This window comes from Peromyscus maniculatus, chromosome 13 (genome assembly GCF_049852395.1).
Source record: "Peromyscus maniculatus bairdii isolate BWxNUB_F1_BW_parent chromosome 13, HU_Pman_BW_mat_3.1, whole genome shotgun sequence".
In the NCBI taxonomy this organism is placed as follows: domain Eukaryota; kingdom Metazoa; phylum Chordata; class Mammalia; order Rodentia; family Cricetidae; genus Peromyscus; species Peromyscus maniculatus.
The window spans coordinates 2300500-2324492 of NC_134864.1; the positions used below are offsets into that span (position 1 = coordinate 2300500).

General features: G+C 38.7%; 1 protein-coding gene and 1 long non-coding RNA gene across 7 annotated transcripts in view; one reads left to right on the forward strand and one right to left on the reverse strand.

Moving 5' to 3' along the window:
- Pid1 (phosphotyrosine interaction domain containing 1) overlaps positions 1-23993 on the reverse strand; it is a 261901-nt gene that overhangs the window by 11897 nt on the left and 226011 nt on the right. The window lies entirely within an intron of this gene.
- LOC121821965 (uncharacterized) lies at positions 6436-22488 on the forward strand. Its single transcript, XR_006062850.2, has 3 exons — positions 6436-6591; positions 11939-12079; positions 22227-22488. It is a non-coding gene; the product is annotated as an uncharacterized LOC121821965 (long non-coding RNA).

The following is a 23993-nucleotide window of genomic DNA, read 5'->3' on the forward strand; positions in this document are numbered from 1 at the left end:
TAGGATATATGATAGAAAATGTGTATCTGTCAATGAATATGGTGAAAACTACTGATCTAAACTAAGTCACCCATTTCCAATGAGAAGTCAACAGATGCTTCAGGGTCCACCAGTGAACAGAAGTAGCACTTGGGTCTGTCTCCCAACTTGCAGAAGAATGTCCCCTGTAACTCAGCATGTGATCTAATTTCTATGAGTCACTCTGAAATGGTGGAGAGTCTATATACAGAGTTTGACTGCACTATAGTGGCCAGTTATTTAGTTAAGCATTAGGTTGCTGTGTGGGTATTTTTTGATTGTGACTAGCATCTAAGTCAGTAATGCTTAAGTGAAGCAAAACAATATTCATAAGAAAGGTAGGTCTGGTACTATTCCTTAAGGTATTTGTCTACTTAGTCAGGAAACTGTTTTTAACAGTACCAACAATGCTAACAGCAATAAATTTTCTCAAGTGCATATTTATCTATAGCATATTTATGATCAAGCCCTTGTTAAGTAATATTTCAGTAATTTTTCCAAAGGTCACTCACAAATTTTGAGCAATATTTTATAGCTTCAACATTTTCATGGGTTCCACTGACAAAACCTAAAAACAGATTCATGGGAACTTTACTGAGAGATATAGTATCTTTGTAAAATGTATACTATAGGGGTAGCAAATTAAATGTGACTTGATATCCAGGAATAATTAAGTTCTATTTTAACTACAATGAAGTGTGTGTGTGTGTGTGTGTGTGTGTGTGTGTGTGTGTGTGTGAAGTTCTTCTGTTAACCACAGCATGTGCCTCACAATTACATGTTTAAGTGACAAATTTGCTTATTCTATCTATGTTCTATTAACTTGTTTCAGTAAGGCAGATAGATGAGATTTTTACATCCTATCTTGCACTTACCAAGCAATTCTAATGTGCAATTTGTCCTGTCATTTGGATCTTGGATATGTGAAGCTTGGAAATATTGTCACTGTCACTGTCAAAGACGGAAGCAATTTATCTAAAAGGCACTGAAGTTTGCCCCTGAAGACAAAGACACTTAATAAAAATGACACCACGCTGAAACCCACATTTCCTCACCGGGTCCCATCTAGAGAGCTGACCTCAGGTTGGTCAGACCCAGAGCTGATCCACCCAGTGGTAGCAGAAGAATTTATCTCATGACAAGGCTGTTATCTCTCCCTCTGCTTCCTCATCAGTGGGGTATATTGAAAGTGGGACAGAAGTTCAGAAGCCTGCTGTAGGCCCTCGGAGGGACATATTTTCTTAATGATAAATCAATTATCAAGCACACTGCTTGAGAGTCACCCTGAGGAATGGTTTCAGGGGACAGGCTCTGTGATAGGGGGAAAACGTTCCCAGTATCAGACCTTGGAATATTTTCTATTCATTTCCCTTGGCATACAGCTTATCAGAAAGAGACCACATAAGGCACTCAATTCTTGAAAAGACTAACATTGGTACAATATTGGTGTAAGAAGTGATAAATACACAAAGCAATCGGCTATAAGGTCCGTAGCTCTTAATGTTGTCCTGTGGAGGTAGACATCAAAAAGGAGAGGTACTGATACTAAACAATCATGAATTGCCATGTATTCCAGAGCAGTAAAGGCAAGTTCAAATGAAAACTTGACAAACATTTTCACTGAAGTTTTGTTAAAACTTGATTTTTTTATTCCCTTTTTTCCAAGCTAGGTCTGTTCCTGAGAGGAGAAGCTACTGCTGTCACTATCCTAAATCAACATAATTTTGCAATGCTTATCTTTATGCCCACAGATAAGTACGTATAGCTCCCAATCCTTCTCTCAAAGAAGCTCCCATTTTCAATGATAAAGACTATTAGAGAGATCCACATTTATCAAAAGAATAAGGAACTGTGGGGTCCCCAACCTCAACAGATATATCTACAATATAACCCTTATATGTAAACCTCACAGAAAAATCACAGAAGATGGAGCAGAAATATTGTAAAAGCCACACTTGGTTTGGTCTTCTGTTTTTTTACTACCTTTCTTGTTTTAATCTTTCAAAGAATTGTTGTTGTTTTTTTTTTTAATTTTGGGGGTATAATTCCATCATGTTTCCTCTCCCTTTTCTCCATTCAAATCCTCCAATATACTGCTCCTTGCTTGCTTTCTTGACGTCAAGAATAGGAGGTCACTCTCGTTTTTGGGTGATTGGATTGCAAATGATTGATGATTGGCATGACACTTTAGAATGGAATTGTTCATGTGCAATTCCCTTCTGCCTTCTTCCTTAGCAATGCTACAGCTAGGGATTTGCCAGAGATAAAGGAATGCGCCGTCATGACTTTATCCATTACATCATCACTTATGATTATAAAACACATAAAAACCTTCATGCTCATATAAAACAAAGCTTTTTAATAAATTACACTACATTCATCTAAGATGCTATTACAAAAATATATTATATGTACTATAGTATACTATGAGAAGGAATTTATTCATAATGACTTATGGGCTATATTATAATGTTAATCAAAGCAAACCAAAAAGTTACTGCTCTGTATAAACAAGAAGAGGAAGTAAAGGCACATATTTTTATGAATTTGCTCAGTTAGAAAGAAGGAAACCCAAAAAGAACCGGGACTGGTTTCCAACAGGGGGTGGCTGGTAATGGGATTTAAATCTCACAGTGATGTGAGAACAGAGCAAACACTTAGGGAAATGCCAGCTTTTAGAATCAGGGGAAACTGAAATTAATACAGGCAACAGGAATGGGGAGAAAGTTCAAAGTGGGATAAAAACAAGCAGAGATCCACAGCTGGGCACCAGGCCAAGCTCCAGGAGTCCAACTGATGAGAGAGAGGAGGGATTCTATAAGCAAGGGACATCAAGATCATGATGGGAAAAAGTATAGAGACAGCCAGCCAAACTAGTGGAAACCCATGAACTGTGGACCAATAGCTGAGGAGCCCCCATGGTACTGGACTAGGCCCTCTAAATAGGTTTAGCTTGAACTGTTTGGGGGATCATCATCAAAAGCATGAGCCAGCTTTTTGGAGCCCAGTGCCTTAGGTGTGACACTTTGCGCAGCCTTAGTGCAGCGTGCAGGGCTTGGACCTGCCTCACCTGAATGTACCAGGTTCTGCTGACTCTCCATGGGAGACCTTGACTTGAAGGAGGGTTGGGGGTAAGGCTGGGAGACAGGAAGAGGGAGGAGGGGAGTATCTGTGGTTGGTATGTAAAATGAATAGAAAATTTCTTAATAAGAAAAACAAAAACAAAACCGGGAGAGTCTCACTGACTGCAAAAGAAACAAGAAACCAAAGTGAAGGGGCCACAAAAAACAAAACAAAACAAAACAATGTTTCACTCAGATATCCTGTCCTCAGGCTTATGCAAGAAAAACTACAGGGCAAAGGAAATTTTATTTGCTGTTTGCTTTTTAAAGCGGTGAAGACGTGAGGTCCTGTACCTACTTTGTGCTTGCTTAGAGCTGCAAGTTAAAATAGCAAATGAAGAGCTAAGTTTCTCCCTGTTGGAAGCCAATGTGGAAGGCAAAATCCTGGAGGGTCTGAGGAATTAAAATTAATCCATGGCTTTCAATGTATGTAGACAGATGGATACTGGTATCAACACACAGGTAGGTTTCGTTCACATGGGTTCACACACACATGTACACATGTTTCTTAGCTGTGTCCAGTACCCTGTGAACAGTGGCATGCCTGCAGTAAAAAGGCCTGCTTGGTTCCAGGACTAACAGTAAAAACTGAGACCATTCCAAAACATTGCACTGTGCCAGAAAGTAGGAAGATAGGATGACTATGGTGTGTCTAAAGGACAGCGGCAGCATGAAGGATCTCTTGACCAAACAAGGGTTGTCTGGCTACCAATATTTATGATGATGAAGGCAATTACACACAATGAGAATCAAGGTCAGTTCTTATTTTCATAAATGAGTGAACAACTGGAAGAAAAAGTGAAGTTCTCATGATATTAAGAAAGGTAATAGAGGTGATGAAACTACAAAGTCACAAGGCGGCAGCCACCTTTCAGTTAAAAAAAAATCAATAGATGTTAAAACTAGGGATGGCTGCTTGATGAGGAGATAAATATTCACAAAGGCACAAGGCACTTTGCCAAGAGATTCTTAGTAATTTAGTAATTATGAATGGAGAGATACATTTACAGGGGACAATCTGACACCAATCAAATGGTACAGTAACAGATGCCGCAAAGATGTGCTAGCTGCCTGTCACCCAAACTTTATCAAGGAAAAGCAGGACAAACTCAAATGGGGATGGTGAGTGTGCTATACTTTGAAGCTGCAATGTCCCCCAAAGGCTCAGGTTTTGAATGTTAGTTCCCGAGCTTATGGCACTATTTTGAAGACTGTGGAGACTTTAGGTCAGAACTTTGAAATACACCCCTAAATTCAGGTCTAGCTGTCTATACTCCCTGTCTCCTGCCTGATGAAGAGCCATCAAAGCTCTCCTGGCACCATAAACCAAACAACACTATGCTCTTCCTGATACGAAGGGCTGAAACAAGTGAGACAAAACATTTTATTCATCGAGTTGTCCCATTGGTATTCTGTCCCAACAATGAGAAAGCAGTTACCCCAAGGGCATTGCTTAAACTTTAAAAATATAAAGGAAAAGAAAGAATGAAAATCTTCAGGTTAAAGACACCCATGAGACTCATCCCACTGTAGACTGGATCCTGACAATCATTTTTTCTTTTCTATCAGTATGAGGTATGTTAGTGTGTGGTTACATATACCTTGCTTACAATTAGGAGGCAGAGGTAGCAAGACCAGGAGTTTAAGATCATAAACTACATAAAGAGTTCCCCGCTATCCTGGACTACTTAAGCTACCTGTCTCAACATTTTTAAAGTAAATAAATTTTTAAAAAAAGGAATACAATACATTTGGACAGAATTTTACTTATGGAATCTATTAAATATGGAGTTACACAGATTTGAGCTTTATGGATCTCTTCCAATTGTCACAGTAATTCACGTGCTATGAGTAATTACCATTTTGCTGGAGTTTGTCAATCCCTATACAGTGTAAGAGATTAAATGCAGATTTGGTTGCATCACATGCTTATATCTTTCCAAGAGAGGATTCAGTGGTTTCATTAGATTTTCAAAGTGTTTAGCAATGCAAAGAGAGACGCCTATGGCAAATTCCTAGAAGCAGTTTTGCTGTAGCAACCAACATGAAAATGTTTAAGATTTTGATATGTATATTTAATTGCCCTTCTGGGACATCTAATCCATGCCATATCCCATAATTACATATGACAGTCTTTCCAGATATCAGATACTTTTCAACAAGGGTAGCTGTCATTGTTACCACCTTCACTAAATTGACAAATAAAAAGTGTTGTCCTATTAGTGTTTTAGTTGCCTATAAGATGGTGTACTTTTGTGTGCTTTTTGGTGATCCATATGGCTTCCTTCACAAATGACCCATTTAATTTCTCTGACTCTTGTTTCCATGAAGACTGTTTATATGTTCTTTCCAACGTTTGTATTTCATTTTGTTTTACATCTCTCTTGATTGCCCAGAATGTCCAGAATGATGATGAATAAAACCGATGATAATGGCAGTCCTGGTCAGAAGCCTGAATTTATTTGAATTGCAAGGCAAAACTAGCGAAAGAGCAGAAACACGCCATAAAAGAATCATTCTCCCAAATGGATTCTGACAACCTAGTAGCTGAGTGTTAGGGGACCAGGTAGCCAGGAATTTACTATTGTGTGGGAGACATATTGTAATTTCTTTTATAAGTTTAACCGATTGGAAGTCTTGGGCCTGGTTTCACTACATTCAGATCACAAAAGCCTTTTACCATCTTTATACTATTTTTAATTCAGAGGGGAAAATCACACAAAGCCATATACACAGAACACATATAACTCTGAGAACATTTGCTGCACCACCACAGGGGCATGGTGTTAAACCATGTTTTCCTGGAAGCACCAAGTATCCTAAGAACTACTTTACTTCATTATCACCTTGGGGGTCATCTGTCATCTGTCTGTCTATCTATCTATCTATCTATCTATCTATCTATCTATCTATCTATCTATCTATCATCTATCTAGATATAGATATATAGATAAACACACATATACTGTATTTAGATTAACATTTATATCTGCATGCATCTCATATGTATAATGAACTCCATGGAGTCAAAGCCCTATACATATTGATTGCAGAAAGAAACTATGGAAACATGCCCAAACAGTAAAGCCATTTGTCTATAAATCTTCCTCTGATGTAAGAGATCCCAGTTTTCAGGTTATCTGCTATTGTGTCTCTTCACAGAAGTGTGGTCCCTGAAGCATTATCAGAAGAGGCTGTAAGACTCCAGGCAGACAAACAACAGTGCATCATCCCTGTCGGTGAATTCCCCATTAGAACACACATCTCCCTTCCACATCACAATGCTGAACAAGGGCTATGACAGAAGAAAGCCCTGGAGAATTCTCTGGTTGTCAAAATGGATAGATAGGCTTCTCCAGCAGGGATCTGATGCTATCCTGGTCCTATGATGCACGCAGAAGGTTCAAGATTGCTGTCGCTGCAAGATCCTTATTAGGAGTTCAGATAGACTGTACGTATTCAGAGATGTTCTTGGGTTCTGTTGAACTGCATTATGGATCCTTATCAACATTGCCTTTTTGTAGCTGCCAAATAGTGGTGTATTCATTCGGAAAGCTCCTATGAAGCTATGGTCCCTCTACATAAACACTGCACCTGAACATAGTGTGTAAATGTGTTCATGTATGCTGGCATAGCTACACAGTATACCTATACACAGGTCACCACAGAGACAAAAAAAAAATGTGGCCATTAGGAATCTTAGAATAGAATGTCCCATCTCAAGACTCTATGGACTTTACTCTCAGTGACTATTTAGGTGTGAAACTCTTTGCTTTTCTTCTTCCTACTGCATTAGGAAGTAAGATCTCCCTAAATTTTGATGAAGACAAAAGTAACAAAAAGTTAACAGAACAAATTTAGCTCATTAAAACTGAAAAACATGCGGAATAAAGAGAGCTGATAACAGTACCATTGGGGCACTGAAGTTTCTGACTGCTTGTTATTATCTGAATCATAGAATATATGTATGTGTGCATGTATGCATGTATGTATGTACACATGTACATGTGAGGGTCTATGTGTAGATCCTAGTGGTTGATGTTAAGTATCTTCCTCAATTGCTCTTCTTTGAGAAGCTTCTCTTGCTTTATCTGTAGTTACTGATTAGGCTAGGCTGGCTGGCTGGCTAGCAGACCCCAGGGACCCTCTCATCTCTTCCTCACCAACACTGAGACTACATACAGATTTAGTGAAATCATTTATAAAAGAGTTCATGTCAATATATACATACACAATTTTACCTGTCTGTGTAAAATTTAGCAACTACAAATGGTAGGAAAATGAGATGCTGGTCTTTCCTAGACTGGATTATTTTACTTAACAGAATTCTCCAGTTGCATCTATTTTCCTGCAAACATTAGTCAGTTCTTTATGGACAGAAAAGTTCTACTGTATGCATGTGAGTATGCACGCACACCTGTGTGTGTGTGTGTGTGTGTGTGTGTGTGTGTGTGTGCTCGTGTGCATGTGTGTGTGTTTGTGTGTGTGTGTATGATGGATATGTATATACATGGATATGGATATGCATATATACACCACATTTTCCTCATCTTTCCTCTGTCATAAATTGGTGTAGGCCAGACTTATAGACCAATGTAGATTTTTCAGGAGTCCTCAATTCTCTTCCTTTCTACCATGTATTGCATTTAACAATGTTTTTGCAATCCTTTTGCAACATGACCTCAGTTGATTTACTCACCATCTAAAACCATGTCTTGACCAGGGATCTTCCTTCAGAAAAGTCCTAGTTGCCTAGTTGGCTAGAACATACTTTATTACTCAAGTTCAGCTGAGAGACAGGGCACCAAGGGCTCAGAGTCCCACAAGTTTTTACTTCTCTTTGTCATCCTATCCAAGGACATTGGGAAGTGCCCACCCTCCTCATCCTTCCTCCAAATGTTGCTGATGTGTTTAAACAACATCATAATGCCCAATTAATTCCTCAACAAAAGGAGTAAACACAGTTCATGAATTTAGTGATTGTACATATATGTGGACTAAGAATTACAACTTCTCAGAGGGGTGTTCAAAATCAGCTTCTTGTGGGTCCTAGAAAAATGCACATAGATATATGAATGAATGAATTAATATAATATATTAACAAATTAATAATATATATTAATCAAAAAATTTCAGATCTTTATAGAAATGGATATAGAAGAAAACTCTTCAATTAAGTATTCTATTTTGAAGAGTCCCTTTTTGCTAGCAGTAAGATCTTGTAACAGATCCTGCTTCTCCCAGGAGCTGATTGACCAGCTATTCTGCTACCAGGCACCTTCCCATCTAATTGCTGTCAGACGGACCTTAGCTTGGGGAGAAAAAAACAAATGGAGATGGATAAAGCCCATGTTGCTTTTAAAGCAGATTTTCATGTTGGTCCATTTTCTCCCCTGAAGCCTTCATCCATGAATTAAATTTACTTGGTAATTTATCGTCTAATTTTACCTGGAAGTAGAGCTCATTTTCGGGAGGGAGATAAACCTGGCCTGAGAATTACCTAGAGGCTCCCTGGCCTTGAGTTAATGTAAAAGGAAATGGTGTTCAATTAAAATTGCAGCAGTTGGCTCCCTGCAAATGTTGATAGTGGGCTCAGAATAACGAAAGCAACCCAAACTTTAGTGTGGAGCCATTTGAGAGTTTTCTTTATAAGTAACAATAGTGTTCAATAGATGGTTGTAGTGCCAAAACATAGCTTTGTTTTTATGCTGTCCAATGTTCCAAATATAACTGTTGTAAAACAATAAATTATTTAAAGTGGTGCTTTAGTTATCAATGGCTTCTAGCAGCAGAAGCCTGTGCCACACGAATCTAGCAGAGTATTTGTAAACCTAAAGGTATAGAACCACATATGGATGGAAGGCAGATTTCTGTCAATTAAAACATCTGCAATGCAGGAAAAACACATATATAAATATATAATATGCATACAAGTAAGACTGAAATTATATTAAGTTCCCTTGTTTCCTGACTGGATCTTTCTCAGATAGCTTCATTTCTTGCCTGAGATTTTACATCTATTAGGAGAAGTAGTTGACTTTGAATTCTACAAAATGACAGTCTCAAAATCTGTGAATTCCAAAAACATAAATATACCAGGTGGTCACAGAAAGCAAAACAAGCCTTTGCCCATCTGAAAGCAAACACTTGGCGGGCACTGAAACCACAGCAAACTGTTGTTTGCATATTGGAGACAGTACTCTGCCTTCATGAGAAAAACATCCCATCTCCTTTACTATAGTTACAAACCAGAGCCAAGAGCTCCTGGAAGCTTGTGTTGTCTTATCAGCCTTCCAGGTTATCTCTACAGGAGGGATGACCAGCCGCAGGAACACCCCCTGTCCAACAGAAGTTCACACCTTACTTTCCAAATAAGAATGCTGCTTGTAGCTCTATATTATATGATATATATATATATATATATATATATATATATATATATATATATATAATTTATCTTGACTAGTGCTATGACCACAACTATAAATGAATGCCAAAATGAAAGAAAACTACAGACTGGGGGGCTGAGCTCAGTAGTAGAGCATATGCTTAGACAAACAAGGTTCTTGGTTCAAGCCCTGCACTCCTTCAAACAAGAAAATTTGATAAAGGCATTCTTTGAATTATTTATATGTATATAGGTTGATATACAAAATATACCATTTGATAAATTGATGATGATCCTGCCCTTAACTGAGAAAAATTATAAATATATCACCTGATTCTGTTCTAAACAGGCTGAGAATATAGCCACAGACTTGGATTTTGAACTTTCACAGCCACACAGCCTCATTGTTTTAAAAGTTAGCCAACATTTCCATGTTTGGCATTCAACTAGGACCTAATCTAGTCATGTGTCTGTTGTTCATGTCAGAAGCAAGGCTCTGAGACTGGGCCACTTTTCTAAGTGGAAACTACTGGTTGGGTACAGCTAGACTGCAAACCCAGAAAACCTAGAATTTCAGCTAAAAATTAATTCATCAAAGGCAGTGATAGCTGTATACAATCATGTTGAGTGACCTACTTTGTCTTTTCACAGACACTTTTCTTCTGTGGCTAATATCAGTAATCTTATTCAAAGTATCGTAAGCCAAACTAGTTAAACAATGAGAGTGCTGTGAGACAGCCTTGAAGGCCTAACTCTGGAATGACTAACTGACCCATGCACCCCAGATAATCTCCAAATACCTTATCATTTATATACATAATAGCAATACATAGCAAGATTGGAGTGATTTGTTATACAGCAGTATCATGGCCATAGATGACAGATATATACTACCTCTTACTGGACATACTACCTACCTATCATCTGAACATATTTCTCTTCAAAGAAGAACAATCTATATGACTAAGTGGTCTATCTTTAGGAAATGCAAAATCTAGCAAACACATCAATAAAGCCTCAATATAATATAGCATAAATGAGTCTCCTCTTAAAAAAATGAAAAGCAATTTCTCTGATTATAGCCAAGAACCAAATTAATCTTTCTGCCTGATGTGCCTCTCTTTTGCCTCTTCCCAATACAGCTAGCAAGCAATCTGGTAATCGAGGTGTTCACACATTTCTTGCTAAAATCAATTTCCGGTTTGACAAAGTGTCCTGCCAGTGTGATTAAAATAATTTTACCTCAATATCTCTAATGGTCTATACTCTGATATACTTTAATATTAGAGATCTGTTTTCCTGATATTTCATTCCCAAAGGTAAAGAAAAGAGATGCAGAATTATCTGCTCTTTGTCTGCCTTGAGGAAGCAAAGTTATTTATTTCAAGATGGAATTATCAACTTTTTTCTAACAGCATTTATCTAAGTTTTTTCCAAGTATAAAGCAATAGACACCACTTTATCAAAACACAGAAATTTTTATATTTTTGCTGACCTTGAGATAAGCTGAATGATGCTGTAGCAACACCAGAAACAGACAAAATCTTCAACCCAGCACAATGCAAAAGTTAATAAAAGCATTCATTTTTCATCTTTGGCTCTGTCCAGTGCATCTTCCCCTATAAACAAGCCTTTGTCTTTTTGCTTCATTGAATTACAGGTGCACAATGAAAACACCATTCAATCACACAGAGGGAATGCCCTGTTCTGTGGTGGCTACAATTATCTAGGAAAAAGTCAATCTTGCAAGTAAAACACCTAAAGATTATATTAGAAATAACAGTAGAAAATTGAAATCTAGCTCAAATGATATTGTAGATTCTACCCACTGGTAGAATTCTCTCCCTTTGCTTTCCCCACCTCCAAGTTTTTGTTTCAATTTTCCAGAGAGATGTTGAAAAGGTATTTGAGATCACACACATAAGAAAAATGCTCTAAATTGTGGCAGTACAGAGAATGCACTGAATTTTCCACTCCCACTCACAGAAAGCCAAAGAGGAGAAGAGGAAAGTTAAGATCGGTATGCAATAAGCCACAGAAATGGGACAAAGATTTCTTGCTGAACTATGTGTTTACAAAAGAATTCAAGGGCAATTAGCAATGCAAAGTTCTATCTTCCTCTGAATTAAGGTACAATTAGCATGGCCAACTGTGCTGAGGTGGATGGTTGTAGGTCCCTTAGTAGGAGAGTGACCATAATACTCACAATTCCCATGGCTTGCAAAAAGCTGTCTATGAAGACCCACAATACTAGAGAACTGTTTTCCAGTAGTACTTTGTATGGCATCACCTCAGGGTGCATATATAATGGAATATTGTTGGAAATCAGCTTGGAAAATTAAAAAAAAAAGCATAATCTAAAATCAAAATCTAAACTGAACAGTTTTCATAAGTTCTGTTTCTTTAATAGAAAATGCCATATTCTCAAAAGGAGACATGAGGTCATGACAGCAGTTCTTTGATGGTGTCCCTTCTGCTGTTTGGGGAGCCTTGCAACAGCTATGTTCCTCAGCATTAGCAACCTATGGTCTCATTACTGGATACAAGTCAGGTAAGTGCCAATGTAGAGAAGATGATGCTCTCGCACTAAACAGACATGCAGAAGATCAAGCTGGCTGTATTTCAAAGATGCCCATATGACAGACACCTCTCAGGTGACTCTCCTGGTGGCTCACCCAATTTTAGTGCTCTGGATTGCTGTGGGACGGTCTGTATGTCAAATTGCTCTGATTGGTCAATAAATAAAACACTGATTGGCCAGTGGCCAGGCAGGAAGTAGGTGGGACAAGGAGAGAGGAGAATTCTGGGAAGCGGAAGGCTGGGGCAGAGAGACACTGCAGCCGCCGCCATGACCAGCAGCATGTGAAGATGCCGGTAAGCCACCAACCACGTGGCAAGGTACAGATTTATGGAAATGGATTAATTTAAGCTATAAGCACAGTTAGCAAGAAGCCTGCCACGGCCATACAGTTTGTAAGCAATATAAGTCTCTGTGTTTACTTGGTTGGGTCTGAGCGGCTGTGGGACTGGCAGGTGACAAAGATTTGTCCTGACTGTGGGCAAAGCAGGAAAACTCTAGCTACACTGGATTTTTCTGTCCTGGAACCTGTAGGGACACCTGATAAGGATGCCAGGTCAGTGGAGAAGTCTTAACTGCATTCAGTAGGCCACTCACATGGGGAGATAAAAGCTGAAGAATAAAAAGTGGGCTGCTTGAAGAAGGAAATGGAGTTTTCCTGCCACTGATTATTATATTGTGTTCATAAGATCCATTTGTTGACCAGAAAGTATGTCTACAAAGGGGAAAAAAAAACCTCCAAACCCTCCATAACCACAGCTTACAGTCTGAAAGCCTTAGAAATCCATGAAAAGTAACACAGCCAAGGGGGAAACTTGCTTGCACTTCAAATGGAAGACAGCTGTGAAATTACGTGTTAGGGTAAAAACACTGATGTCCTTTTCTCTGCAGTCTCAATATAAATTTTATAAATATAATTCAAAACTATTTCAAGATCCTTTAATGCAAAACAACACAAAAACCAGACAAACAACAAGAATAGCAGCAACTAATCATAAAAATAAAAACTACCTTGGAGACAGACTTACCCATTTCCTTGACCATTTTCAGTAGGATAAGATACAAAAGAAGTGGCAAAGAAAAGGCAGGGGGACAGGAGAGGTACTGGGGTGGTGGTGAGTTGATTGAACCCAACCATATTATATATCTTTGTATTAATGTTAAATTAAATATCTTTAAAGATACAAAAGGAGGAACAGATGAGAAATTAGGAAGTGGATAAGAAACAGTAGAACTGATAGAAGTAAGTGAACACATGTGGGTGTGGGTGGGGAAAGAGGGAGGGAGAGAGAGGATGAAACAGGGAAGGAAGGGGCGGGGGAAGGGGAGAAGGAATGCTGAGGGATGCTGATGATGAAAAAACAGAGGGAGGGATGCCAAGTCATTCTGGTTGTGGTTAGTTTTCAGAACAGAATGAAGACACTAAGATGGATTGTTCAATCATATCCCCTACAATGACTTGAATTCTTGAAAAAGATAATTGAAAAGCCTTGAGCAAGATTAAATGCCAGTTTTTACAACTCTCATGCATTGTCATCCAGAAAATCAAACACCTACTATGTTCTATGCACTATGGTAGGTGGTTTCACATACAACTTCCTGTATACATTTCAAGGTCATTATCACTCTGTTGATCGATGGCAGATTCTGAGTCTCAGAGAGTCAACTCAATTTGACTAGCTCCAAAGTCCAAAGGACACTGCATAGGCTTACACTCGAGTTTCCTTTTTCCCCATCCACGATAAAGCACTTAGGAACTGAGGACTCCATCAACCAGTGCCAGCTAAGAAGTTAGCCCAGGGACCATGTCTCCACTTCATATGGGGTTCCAGGAAGTATCATTTGGGAAACCAACTGTAAAGTCTATTAAAGACTTCTCCTGTCTCTTCATTATGTTCTTCCAAAGTAACTTTTTCTTCAGTGGACACATATTTACTGAGAATAATGAGCTAGCATTATTCAAGGCATAGGAATATAACAAGGAACAGGTTTTATGTAGCTCATATGGAGCGAACAAGACAGTGACACAAGTATCATATACAACCCATGTGTCAGGTCCAATGTTGGGGGAGTCATGGGTACCATGGGCTCAGAGCAGGATTCCAAAGCCAGGTTCAGGATTAGGTTAACATCTCCTGGGAGAGGATTCAAGATTGAGTCCTGAAGAACCAAGGTTTAGGAAGAAATGCTGAGGCTGGAGAAGAAATGAGTGTGTCGGTGATGTGTAGAACTGTGTGACTGATCTAAAACTCACTTTGAAAACCACTGCAGAGCTTCAGGTCAGCAGAGAGCATGCTGTATAACTGCAGAAGGATCTTTCTGTTTGTAGCAAGCAAATGGACTGGGGCATTGAGGCAGGAGGGGGACGAGGCTGCCACAAGAGTGAAAGGATGCCTTGTTCACAATCAATAAGACACAAAGCCACCCTGATCCCTCACCAACCAGATATATATGATCACGTGGCGGGGGGGGGGGGATGACAAGACTAGGTCAGATGTCCTCTAGGAAGCTTGACACTTGACATAGGGAGTGGATAGTAACTCATAGCAGAAAAAAAAATGTGAGAATAATAATGAGTTGAATTATGGAGAAGCTGAATTCAACTAGCCTGAGCTACATGTAAACTATAGCTTTCAAGGAACTTTCTTTAAAAGAAGAGTTGAACTTTCCACTTCACTAGAATGTGAGCAATTCTCAAGATTAAGTCTTTACATTTAAATTCTCCAATTTTTGACGAAATTGTTATGTTGTGAAGGTTTCCAGGATGGGAAGTTTATTATATGTGAGGAGTCACATCCTAACTGCCAGCTACCATGAATGACTTAAAATGATTTAGAGTATGGCTGCTCTCTTTTTTTGTGAACAGGAATATTGGAAGGCTGTTGAACAGGACCATACTGGAATCTTCTAAATGAAGGCTTTGGAGTAAAAACACAATTAAAGAATAACAAAATTGACTTTCCTGTACGCTAATTCTGCGGAGAGCCTGTATAACGTAGAATTTATAAAGTGCTTAGTGGAAAATGTGTTAGAGTCCTGGAATGGTATGGTAATTCCTTGTAATGAACAGATGGTGGCTATGAAAACTGTGAAATTTAATGAGCCTAGAGTAGCCTTGTGAGGCATGAAGGCCCAAGAGAGTGATAACTAGGTACCAGTCATCGGCCCCATATTGATAGTTTGATTTTCAGTATAACAACTTGCAAGATGAGCATGAACAGTCTCTGGGAGCTTAGCAAGAGGGACCTTGGCTGAGGGGCAACTACTAGGGTTGTCAGACTTTGCTTTTAACTTAGCTACTCATTTGTATACCTGACCAGGACACTTCTTTGGATCAGCATCAAGAATCCAGGATTCTAGAGTTGCCTTTCTATGATTAACAAGTCATGTGACTAGCCCAGTTCTTAGATGGGGAAGGAAACACCATTCTCACTGAGCAAAGCTGGTGTCTAAGCTTCTTGTTGTGATCAGTTAGATTCTGCATGAAAACATGATAAAAAGTAGAACCTGCTGGGTGTATAGCATGTGGAAAGTATCTATTAGGCAGAATACTAATTCTAGTGGATCACATCTCCTTAAATCTTTGTTTTATACCCATATCCAAGTAGCATAAATATACAAACACACACAGACATATATGTGCATACATATATGAATGAAAAGAAGCTTGTGGCTGAATAATCAGAGACTGAGTCAGGAGAATGCAAGTCAAATGCAGGATGCTTTCTTCATCCCCTATCTTCCAGTTCTACCTGCTATCTTCCTCTTCATCTAAACCTGAGCCTGTCATGCCAGGCCTCCTTCATACATGCACAGTGGCACACAGACACATGATGGCTGTGGCCCCTTTTACATCTATAATTTATTGTCACATGAACAGATTACTTTCACCACAGCTGAGATATATCGTTTGTAAAGAAATTGTGTATTTTATTTACACTTGTAACCCAAGTCAATCCCCATGACTCACAATCTTACTGCCTCTAATACCATTGCAGTTGAGTGAAAACAATCACCTAACCAGAGCTGTAAGCCACACAAATAATTGAAAAATAAACCAATCAACTAAACAGAACTATAGGAGCTGGCATATGGTAGAACCCAAGACTCTATGTATCTACTGTCAAATGCCCAGCCTTAGACTGTTTCAGGTGGTGGAATTACAGAAACAAACAAACAACAGTTTCTGATTTCAAAGATGGGGGTGTGAGTTGAGGATTACCACACAACTGGCCAGGAAACACACAGAAAGCATTCAGTGGGGTTTGAGGGGTCCAAAGAAGCTGGTCAGAATAGCTACATCTGCAGGATGTGCAGGAGACAGCCAAGAACTTAAAGCCATTCTCGTTTTTATGTATATGAAAACAGCCTAAATCATTCACAAAGTAATAGTGGCTTTAGTAACCCCACTGAAGTCTGAAGAACCAAGATCTACTTTGTTAAGCTGCACCATTTTACCAAGCATGGTGCTATTAGAAGTGGACTTAAACAACCTGATCCCCTGGCTTCTCAGACACAGATATCTGAAAAAGAACAAGTTTACACTTAGGGGAGCTAGCACAGTAGCCAAGCCTAAGAATCCTTTCTGAGTGTCACTTTGTAACCCTTCCCCATTAGAATACTAGATGCAAGCCAGCAGAACATTCACTAGCAACACCAAGTATGGGTTTGGTCAGTCCATTAGTGTTAGACTCATCAAGACCTACAAATATCCTTATAGGTTTCCTTTTAGCTCTCTTTCCGTAGTTCTCAACCTGTGGGTCATGACCCCTTTAGAGATAAAATGACACTTTTACAGGGGTCAACAGAGCAGATATCCTGCATATCAGATATTTATATCACAATTCATAACAGCAGCAAAATTATAGCTCTGTAGCAACAAAATAATCTTATGGTTGGGAATCACCACAACATAAGGAGTTGTATTAAAGGATCACAGCATTAGGGAGGTTGAGAACCACTGCTCTATATGATCTGATTCTACTCAACTTATTAAGTATATGCCATGATTACCTTTCAACAATTCTTTCTTTGGTTTAAAGTTATTACAGGCTTGGTGAGCTTATAGAAGACTTGCACTGATTTTAACTGGGTGTCAGGTGGCAGGGGAAGATAAGAGCAGAGGATGGGAAGTGCATACATTGTACTAGTATGTTCATACATGGAACTGAGGCAACTGGTCCCCTCTGAAGTCTTCATTCCTCCTTCAGCCTCAATGTTAGACTTAATGTCCCACATCTAGTCTCCTTACCTCCTTGAACACCCCTCACCCTGCCCACTTCTGTCCTCTGTGAGGTCACTAGTGAGAAAGATTTGAAGTGCCTCCCCTCCTATGGAAGAAATATATTCAGCAGCAAGGTAAAAGTTGTTTTCCTTAGCATCCATCCACCTGCGCCCATCTCTTCTCTAGCTATGGCCTCCCCCTGGAAAGGCATACTGGACTTCTCACTCTCCGTGCATGTAGTGGGTCACATCTCATCTTCTTAGCCATTAATGGTTCCATTACATTTGCCTTCAGTATTCTATGTAACAGAGTCTCCCTATCCAGACTTCTTCAGATAAGTCACCTCCAAAGCCTGCCATAAACTCCCCAACAGGCTTTAGTCCTCCATGTAATGTGGCTCCTGGTTCCACTGTCCACTGCACTGAGCACATCATAAAAATGGTCGCTGTTCTCTCTACTACATCTTAGAAGCCTTTGTCAACTGTGAAGTCACTCACCATGGTGACTGCCATATGACCTGTGCTAATGGAGCGGGAACAGATATCTGGCATTAAGAAAGAAATCCATAGAGGATGTTAGGGCCACTCAAGGGAGAATAGTCAATCAGAAGAAAGCTCTGAGTGTCAGGACTAGGTAGCTTCATTGCTTGTCTTTGATTCTTGACTTGTGACATTTGTCTCCACCCCTCACCTGTATCTGCCATGAAGCATGCAGCCCAAAATCAAGATGTTTTACTAATTACATTCCCCAGCTTCAAAGATCTCCTAACAGACAAAACCAGCTGTATTTCTCAAGCAACTCAAACCTCTCAATTGAAAGCATAAGCAAAACTTAACTAGAATTAACTTTTATAAATACCTATATTAGACAAGAAGGAACTTAAGCTGAACCTGTCAGATATTACCAACCTACATACACATCTATCATGAGGAACTTTCTGATACAGTAGACCACATTTAACAATGGCAGAACTATAGCCACCCTGTGGTGGCTCTGCCCTACCTCAGGATCTCTCCCACAAAAGTGCCTTGGTATCCCCAGGGGGATTCAGGAACTACTTCTGATTTCAGAGTTTATCATTTGTAAACTATTATATATGCTCAAGTAAACTCTTGAAATAATTTCACAGTACCTCAGTTTACCTTTATAAAAAGCTACAGCTCATCTCTAACTCAAGCTTTGTTTCCTTTGGAAGATAAGAACTTACCATGGAAGGTGACTGACAATTGAAATATGGTGTCCTGGTCTTTTCCAGTGTGATATTTTGTCAGCTATAAGTATTTAGGAATGACAAATCTTGTGTTTTTCACCCTTTTATAGAAAGCTTAAATAAATAAATAAATAAATAAATAAATAAATAAATAAATAAATAAATAAAGCCTTCTAGCATCCCTGAGATCAAAAGTACATCTGGATCTAAACAATAGTCTAGCACCATTAACCCCCATGTCATGAAACACTGATGAGCTGATATGTCCTGTGGTCACAAGAACTTGATTCAAAAGGGGATATCTGGCAGAGGTCAGACTCAGAACTGGAACTTTCTAGGCACTGTCCATTTTCCTGCCCAAATGACCCCTTTAGGTAGGATTAAAGTCTTCACTTGGTAAACTAAGAGAGATATCTGGAGAGGCTAAATAAGGAAGTTGTCCATAGGGGAATTACTGTGTTCAGTAAAATCTGTTAATTCCGCCAAGGACCAATACCCAGGCTCTAAAACGGAAGCATTTTCCTTGTGCCTGGCATTTAGAACCACCTGCCTCTCAAGGGTCTTGGAATCTCTCCAGATAGCCTGCTCTCTTCTAACCTTTCTCAGACTCCTCAGGCCCACCTCCAAGTTTGAAAAGAGTTTTTAAAATGTTAATCCCTAAATAATTATAACCCAAATTCTCCTCTGGACTTTAATGTGAAAGTATATTTAAGGCCCATTAGAAAAGGAAGCCAGAATAAGCAGAGAAATTACACATTTTCTCCCATATCCCATCTTCCTAAAAACACATCATTAATCAGATAAATTTATAATAAACACAGTTGAAAACTTTTTTTAAAAGCTTTTCAAGAGAGAAATATGCTTTAGGGTTGATTTGAACTTAGTGAGGCAGAGAGCTGCAGGTATCAATATGATGTCTATGGCCAAGGACTTGTTACAGTTTTAGAACTTACTACTGGTGAGAGCTGAAACATCTATGAGTTAAAGTTTTAGCCATGGGGATCCAGGATGATTATCTCTGAACTGACCTTGGGAGAGTCACAATTTCCACATACCACAATGCCTCTTACTACCTTCTGATCCCCAATGCAACAGGAGTTTAAGTGGCTCTACATTACACCTGTTTCATGTGCTGGCATTGTGAAGGTGATGTAATAGCTGCAGCTTGTTGAGCACATTTGTGAGGCACCAGACCCTCTGCTAAGGATTCTATGTATTACATCAACAATAGTCATGTAAACCAGGTCCTGAGATCAGCCCATTTACTGATAAAAAAGCAGGACAAATGGAGTCCAGTTGGTCATTCTATAGCATTTTCTAGATACATATGTTTTGACTTTACCATTTTTCTATGCATAAACTTACAGGCATGTAAAGTTCTATTTGAGGCTACTAAACCTCAGGAGGAAATTGTAACTGCAAGATTGAAACAGAATGTCTGGAAAATAAGAGTCTATTGAAGAGGAGAAAACTCTTCGGCATTTCCTATTTTATAATCATAACCAACTTGGTAACTGTAGGATGAGGATACGGGGAAAGAATAAAGAACAGCCTATTGCATCTGCTCTGACTCCTACCAAATAGGAGTCTCTGCTTAGCTTTGAAAGATCTCTACACTGAGAGAAAACATTTTTCACATCATCCTTCTAAAAGTAATTTAATGTCTGTCACTGCCATAATACTGACATTTTCTTATTTGACACTCTCATAAGGACTCAATATCACTCTTTATAATTTTAGATACCCAGAGAATCATACATAAATGCACAAAAATAATAAATTCATTCACCTCTTGTCAATAGAACCTACATTTCAAAACATAATAGGGGTGTGTGCATCCTATTGGAAATCAAATAACACAACTCATCAGTGCATTGTGAACAAAATGTCCTTGATTTTAGAGGTTCATAAACAATAATAGGTCAACAAAGAACAAAAATGCTATATATCTTCTACTGAAATGGAGCTCAGTAAAAAATCTCAACATTTTAACAATTATAATTCTAATGTGTAGATGTCTACTAACTCCATAAGGCTATGAATAGTTTCCCCAAGCCCAGTTAAAGAATTTAGCTGCACTGGAAGTCTTGGCTATAGTTTCCATTAAGGGTGATCTATCAATATGAGGTTTTCTAAATTACTCAGAAAACCCCAATCTTTTCTTTTCTTTGGACCTCTTTCTTAAGAATGTTTTCTAACATGGTGGGCTTCACTCTTTCTCTAAAGCTTCCTTTCCTGTCCCATGGCTGCCTGGGACCATGTGGCTCGACTCTATGATGGTTTAACTCAATGGCATGGCATTTTTTTTCCTGTTCTTTTCTGGTCTCCTCCAGGCAGCTGATAAGATTTACAGCTTGCTGGACCTGAAATTTTTCTTTTAAACTCCAATAAAATTGTTCTACAGGTTAAGGAAGAGAGGGAGGGAGGGAAGGAGGGAGGGAGAGAGGGAGGGAGGGAAGGAGGGAGGGAGGGAGGGAGGTATTTTTACAGATGTAGCAGTTTTGTGTCCACTATTCTCAAAGCCAAGGTGTTCATCAAATTTGATACATGCTTTACACATAATTGTTAACAGATATGTGAGCAGTTTAATCAGGGAAAAAGGCTCATAATCAAGTGCAAAAAGAATGTCTGGGATGCAAGGAGCTACCACAGTATCACAGTGCACAAACTGGAATTGAAACTTAAAAGATCGCTCCATTATCTCTGTGGTATAGACATAACTACTCAACAAGGTAGATTAAACTGAATTACAGGGCCTACAATGCAGTTATCTTTACAAACAGGGCAATTGTTGCCATCTTTAAGCTATAATCCGGGCAAAGAGCCATAGGTCTTGACTTTAAAAAGACAATTTATTGCCAAAACTAAGCTTCATTAAAAGGCAGCTGATTCTGTTGTGGCCCATGCATCATGCTAGCGATATTTAGAATGGACAAGTCTCTCACAGATCATTCCTCTCCAGTCCTGAGTACAGCTACCACTGCCTACCCAGAGGGAAGAGAAGATGTATGTTGTCCTAACATAAATATTCAGTGAACAGCCTAGATATCATGAAGTCCAACACAGGTGGAACCACCCTTTCTCAACATCAGCATGCAAATCCAAAATTTATTACTAATATCAAACCTTTAGATTTAACCAAAATAGGAATGAAATCAACTCACCTGAGTTGATAAACATTTGTCATATGAAATACTTTTGTAAGAAGCTAGAATATTTCATAATCTATTAAAGTCACTGGCTCTTGTTTTCTGAGAGAAAACAAGCTTTTAACAAGATAAACCTTACTTTTTTAGGGGCTAGAAAATGATCCATGGAAGTAGAATATGTACAAATACACACACACACACACACACACACACACACACACACACACACACACACTATCATTCCCACACTACTGGGAGAAATTCATGCATGTTCTCCAATCCCATGGCCATACTTAGCACCCCACATCATCTAAATTAAATGTAGAGCTGTTAAGTCTCCTTCAAAAGAGAAATGATTGAAGTATGAATCAATGGCTTGCAGACTGACAAACTGTCAGATTTACAGCTTGGTTTTACAGGGCCTATAAAACAGCAAGTCAGATGGTAAAACCTGCATATAATGATGGCAAAAGAATCTTCCAGAGCATTACAATCTGTTCTGGTAACAGTGTTTAAGATATCTGATTTCTCCTTTAGGTTTTCTCAGAAAAGGACCCATGTCTGAAAAAAAAACAGAGCAAAACATCCCTCAATGGAAGAAAGAGTCGTTAGAAGACAAACCACAAAGATGTGACAGTTAAAATGCAGATGCATGAAAATGGGATTAAAAGAAGAAAAGAGAGGGAAAGAGAATGAGAAGTGAACCTAAGAAATCCAAATTCCTTGGGAGCTTTTAATAATATTTTAGAAACACACTTTGGCTCACTGGTAAAATCTAGTATACATTTATGCATTGAAATACTTAGGAGATGACAATGGCTTTTTCTTCATTAACTGTCCTCTCATGATTCTCCATAAACTCTTCATGTAGGTATGCCTAGAAAGATGCCAAGTGTGGGAAGATATTTACCTGTTATAGAAATGGAGAAAAAAACAAGTGACATCTCTTTTTCCTTTAAGAGATCAAAAGCTTGTTAGAAGATGCCAAAATATACACTGAGATTTCAGTCTTTTACACTTATTGATGGAAAAACTCTTAAAAATAATGTTTGACAAACTAGTTCAAACATTAATATGCTTTTTTCTGTCCATGTAGCTAAATGTGTAAAATTTATAATTAAATAAGATATATACATTGTAATATTTATCTACATCAGTATTTTAGGAAAATGTATCACTATGATTTTTCATTGCTTTCACATTTTTCATCAAAGCTTGTAATATATATATATATATATATATATATATATATATATATATATATCGGTAAATATGGACTGGCTGCTTTCAGTGAACAACTCCATAATCTTAAATATATGAATTTTGATATTTAATCCCATAAATCCAAGGAAACTCTAAAAAAAAGTAACTAGACTCATGCTGTATTGATGATAGTCACATAAGTATGCAATATGCAACAAAGGATGCCTGTTATATAAAGAATAAATTCAGAAAGACAACCACTTGCTGCACATTTCATTAGTCTCTGCCACTCACTGTCACTCACAGAAAACCAACGCAACTCCTAAGTTCTTTTCTCTTGAAAAGTGTTTTAAGGGTACAGGTATTGCACATGTCTCTGTCTTCCTGGTAATAACTTGGGTTAACTCAGAACCACTCCCTGATAGATAGCTAGATTTCCACTCCTACCCTTTATATACCTTTCTACCTCCAGAAGTTTTAGGATACACCAGCTGCTTCTGGCATAGCATTTCTCAACAAGAGGTCTTCAGATCACCCACTATTCAGTATCAGGCAAAGTGAATTCCATAGATGGCTCTCCTCACATACATTAGACCTTCTCAGTCAGTTTCTTTGTAGGACACAGTAGCCCATATGTTTAAAAAGACGAGTTCTGAGCAGATTTTTGAGAATCACTGCTCTCTTTCTCCAACACCCAATACCTTCTTAATTGCCTAGGGGTAACTTCTGTTCTGAAAATCCCCAACTATTCTCCCTGATCTCCAATAACATGCCCATTGTTGATTCCAAGTCTTAGTTCTTCATTCCCTCTCTTGAATCAACCTCTGTCTTTCATGAGTTTTCTCACACTCTTGGTTCCACGGATGGTACCACCTCATTTCCCCAGTTTGCCACACTTTTGCCTCCTGCCTCACCTTGCCTCACAGGTATTCTCTCTCAAGTAATTCATTCTGGGACTTCTAAGGTCTTCACATTGACAGTCCACAAATATGTGTCTTCCAGTCTTCTCCCATACTTCATAGATATGGATGCCAAAGATTATATCTGATATTTTTTTGTTCCCACCTATTATGCCAAAAATACATTGTGATCCTGGGGTAG